A 5,655-nucleotide genomic window follows, 5' to 3' on the forward strand; every position below is an offset into this window, starting at 1 on the left:
CAGGTATTATATAGTAAACCTTACTGATCTAGAACAGCTGAAGTTCGTTAAATTGATTTGCTCAGATAGCCAAGTTTTTTCTTTCTTGATAAGATCTTCCTTCCAGAAATTTGCATTTTAAAAGATGGCTCGGATAAGAGTTCTTGGAGACCAGATATTTGCATTTTCAAAGGCAGACTTTGCTTTCATAATGGCAATTATCTATAAGCCCTGTCCTTGAGAAATCAAGTTAAATTTCTACCAGTTAGCAAGCATACACCCAAAAATGATTTTTTTAGGCATTGTGAATGGAGATTGTATTGCCTATTGTCTTTGAGGAGAGAAAACACTTCATCTTCATTTAAGAGGGAGAGAAATCCTTCATCCTCATAATAGAGAAAGAAAACAACCTTTCATCCTCATAAAAGAGGAAATATTGGGTAGTTGAGGGAAAACGTGGGTGTCCTCAAGTTCCCCTAGTTCCACTGTTGTGTTACTAGAGCCTGGGATTGGCACCCAGCACCTATGGCCAGCTTCCACATCATGAGGGCTGCATCTCCCACACTGGGGCAGAGACCATCCTGAACTTGGCAATACAACCCATTCGGGTGTGAGGTTTTAGCAACAGTCAGTGCTGATGAGGCACACAAACAATTCTGATGACCTCTGCCTTGACTAGCTTTATCAGAGGTTCCCACCCTTGTGTGTGCCTATAGGAAGGGAATCTAGTACGTTTGCTGCTTTGGATAGAAAAAAATCATCCCGTAACTGTACTTAGTAGTTGGGCAAGTAACCTGTTTCCCTATCTTTCATATTCCCAATAGCCTTGGTCCTTAAATAGGCTTAGGGAAGTCAGGCAGCCTTCCCTCACTAGGGGAGAAAATGTCCCTGTTAAACCATCCTGAGAATTAGTGAAGCTGGCCAGGCAGAGATGAACACCTTGGGGAAAAGGATAAAACCCCCCTTTTAGGCCCTCTTTGCCAGAGCTAGCTTGCAAATTAGTCAGGCACCCATAAAGCATGATTCTTGTTTTATGAGCCTCTAACCTCAGGACTAGAAAATTACTGGAAGTACCCTAAAGGCACAGAAGTTTCAAGATCTTACAAAACAGGCCGTGCCAGGTCACAGAGCCCAGACGCTGCACCCAAAGAGAACATAAAAACAGGGTGCAGCCCATGCAAGACCAACTGAAACATCCTGCTCTACAACTGCCCTGATTAGCTACAACACTCTTGCCCTTTATAACCTGATAAAAACTCAAAGCTCTAACCTCTCAGGGCAGGTGCATCTCTCCACTCCTAGCCCCTTTCCTCCGTTGAAAACTGAGTAAGCTCTACTCTTTGTATTTCCCTCTTTCATTGTAAAGTCTTTCACAACCACAATGACCACCATAATACCGAGCCCTTGGGTGAATCCTGTTGCCCTTCTCCAGGGAGTGAGTAAGAACATTCAACTACTCTCCAGATTAGTTAATATAAACCTTCCATTTTGGGGAGCATTTATATCCGAGGCTTTTGTCTTTTGTTACCTGTAGAAGCATTAGTGAGGACTAAAAATTTGATGCCCTAGAAAAACAAACAAGGCAGCTGTGTTTGCGTCAGGCAAAAGTATAGCAGTCGCTGTGAACCTCAGGTGGGCACTCTGGCCACATAGCAGCTCCTGCCACTCTAGCAATACATGGTTGCTAAGGAAACACAGGCCAAAAGGTGGGGGGGGGCCCAGGTGGCCACCCTATGCTTGCAGAGGGAAAGCAGCTTTGGTCGGTGGCTTACTCTGCTGCTCACCACCCCACAGTGCCAGGCCCTGGGCTGCACAGAGGCAAGGGTGCCAACAGGGTGAGGGTAGAGGGTAGAGGAGAGCAAGGGAGGTAGTAGAAATGAAGTGGTGGATGAATCTTTAAGATGCACTCTGCAGCTGCTGGGCTGTAGCCACACCCTAAGCCTCTGGGGTTAGCAGCATATGACTGCCAGCTGCTGCTCCTGGAAGCAAGCAAGCTAGGATGGAGGTGAGGAGTGAAAAGGAGATGAAGCTCTGCACCCACAACAGTGTCAATGGGCACATGCACATTTTCCACATTCTGTATTCTCTGGTGCCAGCCTCTTGCCCCTCACAGGGATCTAAAATGCTGGGACCATTTGTGGCAGCAGTGGTAAGAACAAAAGGTGGCTGCTTTGCTTCTCTCAGGCTGGGCCATAGCTATCAAATGGAACCCCTGGACAGACTAACAAAAAGTGGGCCCTGCCCTTACTGTACACTGGGTCATGGGTAGCTGCTGGGCCCACAACTCATGAAGTTGGGGCTGAGGAATTCTGGATCTGAGTCTGAACCAGCAGTGATGGAGGACAGACTAAAGGAAGCAAAAAACCCACATAGGCGGTAGTAGCAAAGAGAGAGAGAAATGAAGGCTAGAACTCCAGCCTGGGAAGCTGGGATTCCAGTTCTCACCATGACTCACACCTCTCTCTCCTGCTGTGCTCACCAAATGTTGCCAGTAGAAATCAGGCTCTTCTATGGGATGGCAAAGAAAACATTTCATGGACCAGAACCTGAAAGATTGTGGTTTGGCATGGTTTATTTGGGTGGAAGGCTACCCTTGTGTTCCCAATGCTCCATCTCTATCCATCTCATTGAGGAGAAGTCCAACTGTGTCTTCAGCAAGGTCATTTCTTCTGATGCTCAAGGATCTGATGGTGTATCTGGCTTTGGAGAACATGGCCTTTGTTTTAAATGCCAGTGTCCAGAGTTTGTTTCATATTAAAGTTTAGCCCTTTAAAGCCCACGTGGTGTGCTGCAGGCCCCAGGTGGCTGTTAGACCCTCATGGTCACATGTTCCTGCACAAACAAAGAGGTGAATGCTGGTGACCGAGAGAGAGACAGAGAGAGAGAGAGAGAGAGAGAGATTCATAGAGTTTCTTTCTTCCCCTGGCATTATAGCCAGGATCTTTCTTAAAATGACCAATCAACTTCCTAAGATTTCACAGGTTTCTGGTGGGTCAAGCCTCTATTTAGACTGACAGACCTCTATGGTCAAGCACCGCCCCCTGCACCCTCCCACAACAATCCAGTACCACAGGGTGAACAGTGCTTTGGGGGAGACTTCCTGTACTCCTAGGATTAGGTCTCCTTCACAGCAATCCTCTGGAGTGTGTGAATGAGTTTGTAAATGCGATAGTTTTCTGGCTAAGCAAGCAGGCTTATGCCCGCCCCCCCCCCCGCCCCAGTTTATTAAGCTTAATGTCTAATTCCTTTTGGTGTCTTTCTAATTAATAATTAGCTAACTACCTACAGCAATATCCTTAGAGAATTCTTAACTAAGGTCTAGGACTCAGAGGATTTTGAATTTAAATATACACTATCCTCATATTTCAGGAACTCAAAAAAATTGCCACTGTGCCAATGATCTCCCTAGATTACCTGGCATAAACAAATGAAGCACCTCTATACAGGACTGACGCCAGAGGAACAAGTCCTTATTGGGCACTCGAGCCCTGAGTCATGAGGGTTCTTGGCTCTGTGCAGGAATGAATTCAAGGCCAAACCAGACAAGGGATTAAAGTGGAAAAGCAGGTTTAATTGAGCAGAAAGGACAAGCAAGAGAAGGCACTTCACAGACAGACGAGTGAACTCTCCTAATGAGAGAAGTGAGACCTCAACAATTTCTAGAAGTTGAAATTATATCTGTTTGTAGTTTCTATGAAATATTGTTGGCATGGGGAAATAGACAGTAGAAAAATTGAGATTAACTTTAACCTTTACAAGGTGTATTTTGTGGCCTTGTGTTTCCCATTCATGGCATGGGTAAATGATAAAGTATGAGTGAGTAGCTATTAATCAATTTCTGCAGGACTTTTCTTTGTCCAGTGGCTCTTCATGGTCTGCTTGCATCTGAGTCAGCTGAGTTCCATGTCAGGCAGCATTGTGGCAGGCCCCTGACTTGACTTTGACTTCATCTCATTTATATAGTTGTCATGCCTCTCTTCTTTTTTTTTAAAGATTTTATTTATTTATTTATTTATTTTTAAGATTTTATTTATTTGTCTTTAGAGAGGAAGGGAGGCGAGAAGGCGAGAAATATCAATATATGGTTGCTTCTTATGAGTCCCCTGCTGGGAACTGGCCTGCAACCCAGGCATGTGGCCTGACTGGGAATCGAACAGCGATTGTGTGGTTCGCAGGCCCAGGCTCAATCCACTGAGCTACACCAGCCAGGCCAGATTTTATTTATTTATTTATCTTTAGAGGGGAAGGAGAGGGAGAGAAACATCAATGTATGGTTGCCGTTCTTGCGTCCCCTGCTGGGAGTTGGCGGGCAGGGAACCGGCCTGCAACCCAGGCATGTGCCCTGACTGGGAATCATGCCTCTCTTCTATATTAGAACCAAACCATAAGCCATGCTTTACAGGCATCCCACAGACTAAAAAAACAATCCTGCTGAAGATAAACTCTGAAGTCCAGGACATAATATATTTATAAAAATAATCCACCTACTCTTTTCAAATACAAGATACCCCTGCTGTATAATACCAACTGCTCCCCCCATGCAAAAAACAGCTAGACCCCTCCCCTATTCTATTCCTTCCCTCCTGGAGAGTAACCATGAAATTCCCGATAATTCTAATGCATCACTTTATATTTAAACTACACTGAGTGATTCCATAAATAACATCTACATTTGTTTGTCACCTGAAGCTTATTGATGGTAAAATGATGCTCAGGTTCTATTCCTGTTTGTCATCATGGTACAGGATCGAGGTGAAAAAGGAGAACCCCATGCAGGAGCTCTGCATCCGCAAGCTCTGCCTTGACATCTGGGTGGGGGAGAGTAGAGATAGACTGACACCGGCAGCCAAAGTCCTGGAGTGGCTCACAGGTCTGGCCAGACTCCCATGTTCTCCAAAGCCAGATACACCATCAGATCCTTGAGCATCAGGAGAAATGAACAGATGGCCATCACTGCACAGTCGTGGAGCCAAGGCAGAAGAGACATTGGAGGAAGGTCTGAAGGTGCGAGAGTATGAGTCATGAAAAAATAACTTGTCAGATACTGGAAGCTTCAGTTTTGGAATCCAGGAACACATCTATCTGGGTATCAATTATGACCCAAGCATTGGTATATATAGTCTGGACTTCTACGTGGTGGTGGGTGGGCTAGGTTTCAGCATCACAGACAAGAAATGTAGGACAAAAAGCACTGAGGCCAAACACAGAATCAGCAAAGAGAAGGCCATGCACTGGTCTCAGCAAAAGTATGATGGGATCATCTCCCCTGGCAAAAAATTTCTGTTTCTATCCAAAAGGCCTATAAAATGTTTGAAGTGAAAAAAAAAAAGATGATGCTCAGTACAAAGGCGTGAATGCCAGATCATATCAGAATCAAGACTAGAATACAGGTTCATTGACTCCTGGGTTCCTTCTCTTTACATTTCACTGCTTTTGCTGCTTTCTTACTGCCAATATTTTCAATATTATAATTAGTCTCACTTTTCTGAGAATACACCAACAATATTTGAGAGGAAGCACCTGAGAAGTCAGTATATTTTTAAAACTATGACTAATTCCAAAGACAGATAATCTCTAAATGGATAACTATCACTTGACTGCCCACTAGAGCCATGGTTTATGTAGAGGATTGTGGAGAATTACATTCATGGGGAGAAAAGCCACATGTGGAACTCT

At 44.6% G+C, this 5,655-nt stretch overlaps 1 pseudogene; it reads left to right on the plus strand.

Annotated features, from left to right (window-relative positions):
• Window positions 1-4,715: 4,715 nt before the first annotated feature.
• On the plus strand, window positions 4,716-5,300 carry LOC118993849 (60S ribosomal protein L11-like; annotated as a pseudogene).
• The last annotated feature ends 355 nt before the right edge of the window (window positions 5,301-5,655 follow it).

This window comes from Sturnira hondurensis, unplaced genomic scaffold (assembly GCF_014824575.4).
Source record: "Sturnira hondurensis isolate 20B ecotype Veracruz unplaced genomic scaffold, ASM1482457v3 Scaffold0008916, whole genome shotgun sequence".
In the NCBI taxonomy this organism is placed as follows: Eukaryota; Metazoa; Chordata; class Mammalia; order Chiroptera; family Phyllostomidae; genus Sturnira; species Sturnira hondurensis.